Consider the following 13,777-nt stretch of genomic DNA (forward strand, 5'->3'; position numbering starts at 1 on the left):
AGTGAACTTTCCATTTTATGAAGCCATAGACCAGTAACGCCTGCATATCGAACTATCTCCCAGTTTATGCGATATCACAGAGCTTTCATTTCCTATCATGATATTCTGGATAAAGGGTTGTTGCTTATAAGGACGCTATTGATAAAATTGAAGTCATTTCTTCGGAAGTCTTACAGACGCCATCGCGATTTGGTTGACCATTATGGAATATCTGTCGTACAGATTAACACGGATTTGTTCCAACTATCGTAACCACCATCCCGTTTCTTTTATCATAATGCTTATCATGAGCAAGTTTCTCTTGGTATGCCGGAGCATCAACAAACTCTAAAATGCAGTCACAGAAATAATTATATTATAAGTACGTCTGAACCAGTGACAACTCTACGACAGATTTTATCCATAATATAATTATTTCTGTGACTGCATCCTACATTAATTTGTAAGATCCTCTACGATAGATAATTAAGTTGATCTGTAATATTCCATCTTCATGCCTTATATATCATGTACTGTGTTACGACGCTAGATAAAAACTGACGAGGAAAGGTAACACTCGGCCACCGAAAGCTTGATTTTTGTCGAGCCTAGGTGGTCGAGTGGTCTAGCACGCCGGGCATAGTGCAAGGCGATTTGGTGCCACGATATCTCAGTAGCATGAATTCGGATCCCGGCCACGGAAGAACAAAAATTAACTTTCGCGAATTTACAGATATAACATTGTTGGGCTGTTATTTAGACGATTTATATATTATATATATATATTTATTCCATGGTCTTTACATTGGACATAGCTATACAAAAACAAGGTCACTAAAAATATTTAATATGTTGAATGCCTCATTGTGACTTTGAGATTAAGAACAGCAATAAAAACTCTGTTCCTTTGCCCTTTTGTTTTTGCTGTACATGTACTGATTTTGTGTCATGGATGGATACTCCATATCTTTTGTTTTCTATTACCATATTACACTTTAATTTTGTTTGCCCAACATTCATTTTATTTTTATAAATAAAATTAAACCATAACTTTTTAATATTTGTCTAGATAAATTACAGCATGAAACCAGTCATCCATGTTTATATTCAATTTGATTGTTTGAATAAACATATCATTGAGTATCAAGCTGCAAAATTTCTTTTGTAGTTATTATACGGGGATTTATTTTCCACAAGAGTATTCTGCAGTTAATTCACTTGTTATTCCATATCGTTCACAAAGGGAGAATCCGGCGAGGAGATCATCGATAGAAATGCCATCTGGCGGAGGAACTGGTCCGTTTTCATATTCATGTGGAAGTTTGTCACTGAATTTTGTTTGGCGGTAAAATCCTAAATCTTTAATCAGGTTATCTAATTTTTCATAGGTCGTTTTGTCTAATGGTATTCTCTGAAATATAGATGTCAATTCGTATCATCAATATGACAGTAACATGCAGAAAAATTACAGATCCATTTGTTTTGCTTCACAGAGTATTTAAATATGTATCTAATCTTAAAGGACAAGAACAACCTTCATAACTATATAGATCTGAATCAGTTTAATTCTTTAGTTATACTTGTGAATTGGAATTGAAGAAGTGATATCACAGACTTATGCTCATATATAAATCGTAAGAAGAATATCTATATCTAATTTCAAATTAATAAATCAATAAAAATGTACTGTGAACGCAAAAACTATTATTTGGATTTGTAATTATCTTCCAATACTAACTTACAAAAATTTCCATGTCATTTTTATTGTACAATATAAGTTCTGGTATCTTGTTCGCTTCTGTAACATTCAACTGTGGTATACTGTAACGGTTAAGGAATAATAATGTATGTATAATCTCTAAACAAAATCAAACCTAAAAACTCATTAAAAATTCAAAACTTCTTATTGCATTTGTACTATGAAATTGTCATGGTCTTGTGTAACTAATCTGAATATATTTAGAGATAAAGGTCTTCATACAGGCAATAAAGTGATATGCACTTATGAAATCTGACAGACAGTGTTACAAAATAAAAACGGGGTGATTTCGAATGCTCGGGATGAAAATAACATATTTAGCTTCTCGGAAAGCCGTCGTTTATAGTCAAGGGTAATAAGTATTTATACACAGTAATGATCTCTAGATACCTTTTTCTGTGTGCTTATTTTCTGTGTGTTTTCCCAAAGTTTTTGTTCGGGTTGTTGTTGTACAGTATGTTGTGTTTAATAGCAATTCTCTGTAACCATCAACCAAATTGCAACACGCATAGTCATGGATTTTCTTGAAATTTTGTGTGATGATAGCAAATGTTAAATAAATCAGAAATATAGCAATAAAAGTTTGGTTTATATCCTTTTTGCTATGGAATGGCACCCCTTGGATTTGGGCTCAGAGTTGCATATTTTGATGCCTAAAATAACAATGTATTAAGATTAATTCCAACAGTAACGTAATTCTGATGACGCACCAGTAAGCAGCACCTCTAAACACATCCTGGGCATCTGAGTTCACCGTTAGTGGGGTTTGCGTTAAAGAATTAATTCATGGGGCTTGAATTTTAATGTGATTTTACCACGGGTTAGTCCTTTATGCAAAATATTTTACCACTTGCGTTAGCGATATTTAAGAAAAGGAGCTTTCAACAAATTTTTAATCATTGTTTATTTATATTTTCATGTTTTGACGACTCTCAGTTTCAAATTCGTGCATTTTTCCTGTAGAATGCTTATATTCTTACGTCATCGTTCAATGACGTCATTTACAACGTCTGGCCTTGGGTAATTCATTCATAAAAAGCAAACGACGTGCACGTGGAAGTAAGATTGGAACAGCCCAAACAATATATCACGGGGGTCTCTTCTTATATGAAGGTATATACATATGTGCCGCTGGAATGGGTCACTTTTTTGATACGTCAAATACATCAATGGGCTGCGATTTCACCTAGGTAATATGTCAATGGGTCAGTAATTTTCATTTGTCGTTTAGAATTTTGTATAAATCTAGATTTATCGTTTAAAATCAAGTTAAAATCTAAAAAAATGAATATGTGATGTCTGAGGAATATATGAATGGGTACTGATTTTGCCATGAAATATTTTTATGGGTCGTGATTTCACAAGACTTCAATATATCATTGGGGTTTTTTGAAATCCCGGCTGCCCATCTGTACCCAAAAAATCATGTTGAGACCCCCCCCCCCCCCCCCCCCGTGCAATCCATGACGTTGACAATCAGCTGACATATCAACTCAAAAGCGTTTGAACGTCATATCAGAATTTCAGTTATATGTTTGTTCACATTTATCTTTGCGACCATTTTAGATTTGCCATAGTTTTGTCTGTCTTTCGACTAGTAGCTTGTATTGGGTAATCTAGAAAATTAGTAAATAGATATTTAATATTAATTGGTGGATACTAATAAAGTCCTTCCTTGTGGAACCAATCCAGAACGTGTTTGTACTTCCTCTTAAACGATCATTTGTAACTCAACTGAAATAAAAAAAAATAGTTAGAATTCATATTGAAAAGTGTGATTTGCGTCCCAATGTTTTTATTCATTCTTTCAGTTCTTTGAAAATTATAACAAATTTGTGTCTGCTCAGCTGAGGCCAATATGTGGTTGTCAACTCTAAAATTAATGTTACTGAAAAAAAGAGCTTTTCACGCTTTTTTCTAAACTCATAGTCTTATTTTCTTTGTCTGTGTTTGTATCTTTAATAACGAGTTAAATGTTTATAACAGATCTTTGGTGGTGTGCCAATTCATTCACAAACTCAGACTCGGACGATTTAAAACATGGACATATAAAGGAAATGTGGTTTAATTGATTATTAGACAACTACATTTCAACTACTGGTTTGTCTTCGGGGTCAAACAAGGGGAACGGCAATCCCCTTTTTCCAAGTTGTATGTAATGCTAGACTTTGGACGTTGAATCCGATATGATAAAATTAAGAATCCGTATGCGACTTTTTGGTACACCAAACTTACATCCATATCAAAAATTGTCTCTTTTCTCATAGTATCCGCCATTCATTCATGTCGACCCAATTTACAGTACAAAGTAGTTAAATGTATCGATTAATATTATCTCGTCCTGAACATTCATGAAATTATTGCAAATGAACATAATGCAAACAACAAACTGATAACAAGGTGCTAAGTAGTAATGATAAATAAATTAACATTAATGATGCCATAATAAGTAAAGAAATGAATCTGATACACATAATTGTTGTATTATCCAGCTATTTGTATCAAGACTGTATTTCAAAGTTTTGCATAAAAGGGTGAAAATGTTAAAGATTTAATGATTAGATTACAGCATGGATTTTTCAGGGCAATTGTAGAATGAGTCAAAGGAAGACGGCAATAGAATAGCGACTGGAATAGTATGGTACATCTTTAAACATTTTTTGTTCTCAAATTCTAATGTAGAAAACAAAGAATTGTACGTAGATAAAACAATGAATATACGAATGTGTAACTTTCATCACATAGAATGAATAGACATATGCACATTTACTTAATTAATTTTCAATAGTGATGGGTCTTCCATTGATGCCTAATGCTTTACATCTGACACTTTAAATTTGATATCAAAGTTTCTAGTTATTGTTTAGGGGGATTCAGTTCACCAGAAACCAGGTTTTTTTTTCAATATTTGAAGTCATAGTTTTCATCATTTTTTTTTTGTTGAAAATTCATCCATCTAAGTTATTTTATTGTTCTAAAATTCAATTAGTTAAATCTCTAGTTTGAATAACAAATGTAACCGTCTTGATTTTAGCAGATTTTGTATAGGTCCTGTTCGATATTGCGAAAGAATGAGTGGGAATGTAGGTATATCGATACAACATTCAGCCAGGAGCCCTTTACAGCTCTTTATATCTAATTGATTAAAACAGAAACATCAAATCATGAAAGTGTCACAAACTATGTTTTCTTTTAATATGACAATCTTAAGTGTAAACTGATGTAAGCCTGTGATGTGCACTGAAAAGACAATACAAATTTTTTAAAGTATATATTCCATAACCATTTAATAGACGAGTGACATTAACAATAAAATTTTATTCTTAATGCACCCACCTAACATACGGCTAAATCATATACCATTCGAAAGCACATCATCTGTTCTATCTTTTTTGCCCGGTCGTCAAATATTCGTATGGTGCAGTTTCCGTCAAATCACGATGAAAGGTCAAGGACAGACAATTTTTAATTTTACAAGATGTCAGCATATTTTGCAAATTCTGTCTTCGGAATAATAATATGTTGTATGGAATCAAGAACATCTGTTTGAACAGATGTTAATAGTTATTTATCAAAGGCACATTGAAATATTAATGTCGAAATTTTAATAAATAGCGCCATTTTTTTCAGAAATTCCAGTGAAAATGATAAAATGCGAAAAAAACAAAAACATTTGACTGTGATTCAATTGTTATTCGCTATAAAACCAAATAACATATTTTTATTTAGTGCTAAGGATGTTTTTGGCATCATAAAATTACTGCAATTACGCTTCTTGTTAATAAAAAAAAAAGCCAATTATAACAACCAATGCAGTTGCCCAAAATACCGCCATCTGCAAAAAGATAGTCTTTTTAGCTGTTCTATGTTAATACAAATATTAGGTTTAAAAAACACAAATCTTAAAAGTGCAAAATGATTAAACATGTTAAAGGATATAATACACAGGAAATTCATGCTTTAAGGGGAAAGTTTGGGAGCAAAACTTTTATATTTCAATATTTATAATTATGTTTTCTTGGTTGCTTATACTGCATCGTGCATTGACTAATGAAGTGAACTCTATTATAAGCTAGCCACTGAAAATGTTCTTCATGCCTGGCCGAAGTATTTAATCCTACCAAACTACGTAATTTCTTGTAAATAAATTGAGACATGTTGCCATTATATTTACGTTTACATTCTAGTAATTCGCAATAACAATACTTACACCTCATGAATAGTTAACATATTATTACATTGTAAAAACAGATTGATTGATTGTTGGTGTTTAACGTAATTTTCAGCACTGTTTGCTACTCAAGTATTTTGCGGCGATCAGTTTTTAGTTGTGGAGGCCCACGGAGTGCTCAAGGAAGCACCGACCTTCGGCAGGAAAACTAGCAATGCCCGTCAACAATACATTAGTTATATATATTAGTATCAAGGACGAAATTAATGTGTAGGAGTCACAACAAAATCTCCCAATCAGCATCAATAGCCTTTTGTAAAAGTAGGCAACCTCTTACTAAACAAAGCAGTTTTGATATTAATGTTTACTTCAGCAACATGTTACAAATAAATTTGCTAAATAGAAATGAAGTATAAAGGCATTTGAACAACTTTTGTTTCAAATTTAATTGGACATGGTTTTGCTATAAAATTTCAATGTAGATGTGCCACATAATATTTTCATTTAAGTCATTCAGAAAAACAGAGCGCTATTTAAGTAGATCATCCGTCAAGCATTGATTGAACATTTGCATATTAAAGATAGTACATGTACATAAAGAATGTATATGGTTAAAAAAAAGTTGTTTTAATCTAAATATTTATACAATTGTGAGAAATGAAAATTGTGGTTGAATTTATCAAGTTTTTTAATTGATTTTACATCATCTAAACTCAAATATTTATTTTGCACTAAGCTCTCTGTTGTTGATCTGACAGCGACTTTTGGCGATTTTCCCACTTTATTTTCATATTTTCGTTGGGTTTCTAATGGTGCGAACAATAGTAAGTTATATTAATTGGTTGACATTAAAAAACCGTACAAAATGGTATGTATAAGTGTATAAAACATGGGTTAAAACTATCTGACTAAAATTCAGATATATAACGACTCGCCTGCTCATATATCGTATTTGAATAACGAAATCAGAAATCTAAATTTTAATTAGATAGGGTAAACTTTATGGGATAGCTTAAAAGCAGGTATGTTATGGTAAATTTGAAGTGCTTACTATTTTTAACTCTATTCTAACATGTGTATTATGAAAAAAATTCCTTCGTGTACAATCTCCATAAGTGCACTTTTAAACTTTGAACTTCAATAAAATCTACTAAGCAATGTGGGAGGAATGTGCTCTTTACAAAGTTGTTTTAGACTAACTGATGGATATATGAATGGAAAGAACAAAGAAAACAGGATGTAGGGACAAGATGATTCCTACATTTCCGCTTTATTATATAAAGAGAAAAGAACGAGGTTTATGACAATTGTTTTCCATTCGTTTGATGTGTTTGAGCTTTTGTTTTTGGGAAAAAAATAGCAAGGAGACAGTCTCAAACCAAAGTCAAAGAACAGCAGATGACAGCATGACCAAGTCGAAAAAGTAGGTCAGACTAACAACACTCCTTAAAACACTTCACCGAAATATGCGAAAATGTACACTTCCTAAACCCGATGGTGATCACAGTTGCCCAGGAAGGATATTCAATCTTCCACAATATTAATTTTCAGTCATATTTGATAAAACAACTAATAAAGTATATAATAATGGGCTAACATTAAAAGGAATTTGCCGGATTTGTAACTGAAAAGCGCATGGTTCAAACAATATTCATTCGAATATTGAACGAAAATAAACTTCGTAACATGTTTTTTCGACATCGGAAAACTATTTTTTTTTACTAAATATACCTTGTTTGTTCCTTAAAGTACTTCCATTACCCCTTTTCAAATATGGTCAATCATTTTCTGCCGATATTGACAATATTATCTAGCCATAAAAAAGCAAAAGTATTCCTATTTCAGATGGTGGTTTTTATGGCAACTGCAAAAGCTTCATTAGAAGGCTGCATCCTGACCTATATTATATTAATTGCAGTTTAAAATGATGAAAAAATTCCCTTGGCCTATAAACGATAAATCTATTCTATTTTTGACATATAAATATTCAAACATCAGGAAACATTTAGATGTTATTGCAATTTTATCATTTTTGAAGTTTTTTTCAAGAAATGCAATTTTCTGTAAATATTGCGCAACCAACATTTTAGTTTTCTTTTGATTTGGAATTAATATATTTTGTTTTATGAGGTTCAGATAATTTTTAGAAAAAAAATATCAAACAAGTACCAGAAAAGGACATTTTGTTCAATTCTAGCAAAATTTAGGAATTTTCAATTTTGACCCTTGACCTTGATTTAACAAAAATTGCACCGTACGAATTATTGACGACCGGGCAAAACAGAAAGTACGGTTAATAAGCTTTCGAATGATATATTATATAGCTGTATGTTAGGTGGGTGCATTAAAGTCGTTAACTAAGCGTCTTTTTGAAAACTGTCACTCGCCTATTAAGCCGCGCTTGTCGAGTTTTTTTTTTTTTTTTTTTTTTTTTTTTAATTCAACAAGACTGTGCTGCGTCGGATAGAAATCGACCTTGCAAATGAATATCAATACACCTGTTAACCTATTTCGGGTTGAAAAAATCTCTGCAGAGAGTCTGTAACTCTTTGAAAATTGAGTTGTTATAAGAACCATACAAAAAATTTAGTTGTTATAAAAACCATACAAAACAGACCATAATTCATCTTTTATTTTGTATTTGAACGTTCCAAAATCAAACAAAATCTTACACATGTACATGTATGTATACGTGCACTTGCATAAGCTCGATTTTTATCCGACGCAGCTCAAGTGTTAGTCAGTACTTACAGTTACGATGCCTTTGAATATTTTGTTGTCAGAACTACAAAGTAATGACTCAAAAAGCAGAAAAAATCCCAGTAAACCAACGATGTTCATATTTCTGTTTCCAGTGATGAATGAACAATATCACGTCATCTATATATTGTCAATAGTGGTTATATATATAAAGTGCAACAGCTGTCCAATTCACCAGAGTATTATATTTTCTCTATTGACAATCGTTTTTATTGTATGATTTAATCGATTATCTAATGAAAATATATATGATAAATAAACCTTTCTTGAATCAAATCGGATTATCTGTGGCACCACTTCAAACTAAGAAACAATTGACTGAAAGTTGTAGGTAATGATGTTGATGCCGTGCTCTTTTCTTATAATGAATTGACGAGATCCTCCATCATGCACTTCTTGTTAAAGAATAAGTTTTTACTTGCAATACTGTTGTATTCAAACAAAATATGTAAACACATCTATCCAAGAGAAGGTTTTGTGTATTGTAAAATACTTTAAAAAGGAAAGCAGAAAGGGGGTGTTAGATGACATGGAAGGTTAGGAAAGCAGAAGGGGGGTGTTAGATGACATGGAAGGTTAGGAAAGCAGAAGGGGGGTGTTAGATGACATGGAAGGTTAGGAAAGCAGAAGGGGGGTGTTAGATGACAAGGAAGGTTGCCATATCCTGTTTTGTATGCATCAATATTGAATTACAGTTTGACATTTTGGTCACATTCAATAATAAGTATGAAGACCCTACATCAACTGTCAAGATGAAGACCAGGAATAAAAGCCCTGTTCATTGATAATTTTCTATGTTTTCTATGTATTGTGTGCGATTTTGTCCCATGTACATTTACTCCATATCCTTTCATTTTCTCATGATGAAAATCTTTGCATAAAAACCATAAGGATATAACAGGACAGTAGTAGTGCTGGGTGAGTGTCGGTAAATAAGTTAAGAGTATCTTCCATCTGTAGTCAGATCTTTTGTATCGCCATGATTTTAATGATAAATTTTGTATAACATTTCAGGCTATGAATTATGTAAAAATTAATATATTAAATCTGATGATATACCATTCCGATAAAGTTGACCAATGGCGATTGGCACTGACCAGCACATCAGCTGAAAGTGTTTCGTTGAAATATCGGTAAAACCAAAAAGGATCCTAAGACATATTGATAAAACAAGTTCTTCTAACAGGGAAATGTGGAATCTCAGGTAAGTTTCAATGTTTACCTAACAACATACTTGTCAGATACATCCGACTTTTTTTTATCAAAACCAACAGATAAAATATATATATATATATATATATATATATAAACAAAAAAAGGCTTTTATTAGGAATACAGTTATTTTTTAACTTCATAGCATATACAAAATAACATTCTATCTACGTACTTTCTTAATGTGCAATACTTTACAATTTATTTCCATAATAAATAATAATAATAATAATAATAATAATAATAATAATAACAATAACAATAATAATAAATTCTTGTTTTTTCAGATGGTTACACAACTACCAAAAGAGTTAATTTCAACTTTGTAAAAAGACTGTTATGATGAATGTAAATCTCTTTTCGCTTTTTATTGGTTGTTGTCTCATTCATAACTCTCTTCACTAAATTATCGTATAGATCAGTACATGCATTTTCGTCCCTAACTTATTATATCATGCTTTATATAGATTCGTCAATATCACTGAATAAAGTATTTTTAATTCATTTCCGTGGTAGCTATATGATGTACATCTGTGAAACTTTCGTCTTTTTGAATATCAAGTTGGCTCATAGCATCAGTTATATACTGGTTTCCAGAATCCATACAATGTATGTTGATTTCCATTTGCTTATTGACAAATCGTAGGTCCACATGTCGGAAATGTTGCAGTAGGTGCATTACAAATGTATTGTTTAAAGTTCCGTACACGTCAAGTACAAATATATGTCCTTTACTACATTGGAAGCTTGTACCTGCTGTGACTAACAGGGAGTCTTCAGTAAATGATCCCAGAACATTCGTACCTTGAGAATATATCAGTGGTATGTTGGAATCTTTTAATTTATACGGTACATAGAAACATAACATTCTACCTTCCGGGAAAAGTTCGCTACTTATTATCTCTGATTTGAAGACTTCCTTAAGATGGACAGGAAATATAGTGGTGTTGTTGTTGTTTGGTCCAGTGGTGTTGTTTTTTAGTATTTTTCTGTGAGACTGTAAATGATACGCTGTTACATCCTATAATTTATAAAGGTATAAACGTTCAGTCATATAACATAAGAATATTGTTGATTTAGACCAAGATATACATATGTCTTCTATATCTTCTACTTCACGTCTCATCACACCCGGTTTCTACATGCAGATCGTACTATCACCACCCCCTGCCCCCCCCCCCCTTTTTTATTTTTCATTGGGGTCATTATTTCTCCTGATTTTTCCCTCGATTTCTTTTCAAAATAAGTTAGATTTCATAGTAACTATGCTTCCTGTTTCTCGATTAATAGTAACTTACTAAGTAGGTAATGGATTAATAGTAACTTACTAAGTAGGTAATGGATTAATAGTAACTTACTAAGTAGGTAATGGATTAATAGTAACTTACTAAGTAGGTAATGGATTAATAGTAACTTACTAAGTAGGTAATGGATTAATAGTAACTTACTAAGTAGGTAATGGATTAATAGTAACTTACTAAGTAGGTAATGTGTGTAAATTTTATAGATTATAAGAAAATAGCTGAAGGGAACGGCTTTATCTTTTATTATACATGTAGATCATTACCGCTTTATCATATAACCTACAGCGAATCTGAAAGCATTTCCCAAATCTCCAAACTAATTATGAAATAAGAATTAACGTTGTTAAAATGTGCAATAGATGGTCGATAGTCGGGGTGACATATGGAGACAACACTTTTCTTGAGAAAGGATATATAAGTATGCTTAATTGTTAAAGAATTATAGTTTCTTACTCTTGAAAAAACTGTTTCAATTTTTCTGGAATATAGTCGTTTCAACAAAGTTTGGTTGTGTGCGTCAAATGAGAAATTCCTTTGTCTACCCAATAAATTAAACTTTTGTTGTGTAAATGAATCAAGCGCGTTATATATTCCTTTTCCTTCATATTCCTTGGCCACTCGTCCAGCTTGTTTCAAGACCGTGCGACCATCATCCAAAAGATTTACCAGTTGGAAAGCAACCTAAAATAAAACTATATTTTTTTAAAGTACATAACCAAAAATAACTCTTCGCAAAAAAAAAAAACAAACTTACATACATCTGTCACTTGTTGGGTCCTCCGTCGTTCGTCACAACTCGGCTGATTCCGTACCTCCATCTCGGTCGACTTCGATTTGATTAACTCGGGTTACTTGTGTAAGTAGAGTTTAAATCGAACGGGTGGTTTTCCTCTTAAACGTCATCAATTTAACCTTTTGACCCGAGTCGAGTTCTACCTACCTCGTGGGCAGGTTTAGTCGAGTAGAGTAAAAACATGATGGAAAAACAAGTGAAGTAAGTACACACTGAAGAAAAATTATGTTCAAATTTAAGCTACTTGCATCTTACACTGGGTAATAAATGGCAAAAATATCAACTTGATAAAACCAAAATATAAAAAAAGAAGCTCAGTTATTGATTCAATAGAAAATGAAAATGTTTTCATCGATTTGGTACGATTTGATAAAGAAAATATGTTATTTTGCCGGCTCGTATTAAAATACCTTGTTAAAGCCGGCTTTACTTGCGACGGCATTATCGTGGATTTGTTATTTTGAAGAGGGAATTTTAATACTATTCGGCAGTACCATTTAAAAATAACGGCGCCGGCAAAATATCGGTATCCCAAATAAATTTGATGCGTCTCGCATTGACTCCTGATTCGAGATATATCATATAAACAGTAGTACTAGTAATTGTTTTTCTTTTGGAATTTATTCCCTGTCACAAGCAAAGTCTGATGTTAAATGTGGTGCAATTATTTACAGAATAATTTCAAACGGTGTGCGTGCAACCCTAAAATGCATACGGAAGTTCTGGGATGAAAATCGAGGAATAATCGTTTCCGCAAAATTTGTCACACGCGGCACATGTCTTCTGTGAATGCGATTAAACAGAATTGATATCAGGTCAGCTTTGTTTCTATAGATATTGAATATAATGTTATTGTCGTCTAATATTTTTCTCCATGTAATGCTCCATTTTGAAGGGTTTGAAGAATTTACTCGACTTGTAAGTTAATGTTAATCACATTTCTGGAACAACATAACATCTTGACAGACAATCAGCATGTATTTAGAGCTCGTAAATCTTGTGAGACACAACTGATATCAACAATCGAAGGAATTGCCAAACAACTGAAATCAAGGAAAGATCAAGTGGACGTAATCGTAATCGATTTTGCAAAGGCATTTGACAAAGTCCCACACTGCAGATTACTTAACAAACTGAACCACTATGGCATAAGAGACGAAAACCTAAAATGAATAAAATCCTTCTTAGAAAACCAAAAACAACAAGTGGTAGTTGAGGGCTGTAAGTCATCATTAGGAGATGTACTATCAGGGGTTCCACAAGGCACTGTGTTAGGCCCCTTACTGTTCCTAGTAATCATAAACGACTTACCAAAATCAGTTCAACATTCGACTGTCAAACAATTCGCTGAAGACTGCCTTCTTTTCTATCACAGCAAGAATTCCCAGGACGAAGCCAAATTACAAAAGGACCTTTCAGCACTAGAGTCTGGGAAACCAAATGGCAGATGAAATTCCATCCGGAAAAATGCACCGTCATTCGCATTAGCACTAGCACCAGCATTAAATTAAAAAAAGAGACAAAAAACTACAAATTATATGGCCACACTCTCGAAACTGTACAAACCAGCAAATATCTAGGAGTAAAATTCAGCGAGGACTTCGATGGAAACATCATGTTGACGTCACTGCCAAAAAAGCATCCAAATCCATCAGATTCCTTAGACGTAACCTAAGAGAATGCAGTAAAAAAGTAAGAAATGCAGCCTATATCTCTCTGGTCAGACCAACTCTTGAATATGCAAGTGCGGCATGGGACCCTCATACCACTGAGGACATAAATCAACTAGAACAAGTACA

The 13,777-nt window shown here is 32.7% G+C and overlaps 1 long non-coding RNA gene across 1 annotated transcript; it reads right to left on the reverse strand.

The window, feature by feature from the left end:
* Positions 1–809: 809 nt before the first annotated feature.
* LOC127712390 (uncharacterized) lies at positions 810–8,799 on the reverse strand. The gene is made up of 4 exons (XR_007987056.1): positions 8,661–8,799; positions 3,399–3,472; positions 1,722–1,800; positions 810–1,390 (listed from the first exon to the last, which is right to left on the reverse strand). It is a non-coding gene; the product is annotated as an uncharacterized LOC127712390 (long non-coding RNA).
* Positions 8,800–13,777: the final 4,978 nt, after the last annotated feature.

Source organism: Mytilus californianus, unplaced genomic scaffold, assembly GCF_021869535.1.
Source record: "Mytilus californianus isolate M0D057914Y unplaced genomic scaffold, xbMytCali1.0.p SCAF_8, whole genome shotgun sequence".
NCBI classification, from domain to species: domain Eukaryota; kingdom Metazoa; phylum Mollusca; class Bivalvia; order Mytilida; family Mytilidae; genus Mytilus; species Mytilus californianus.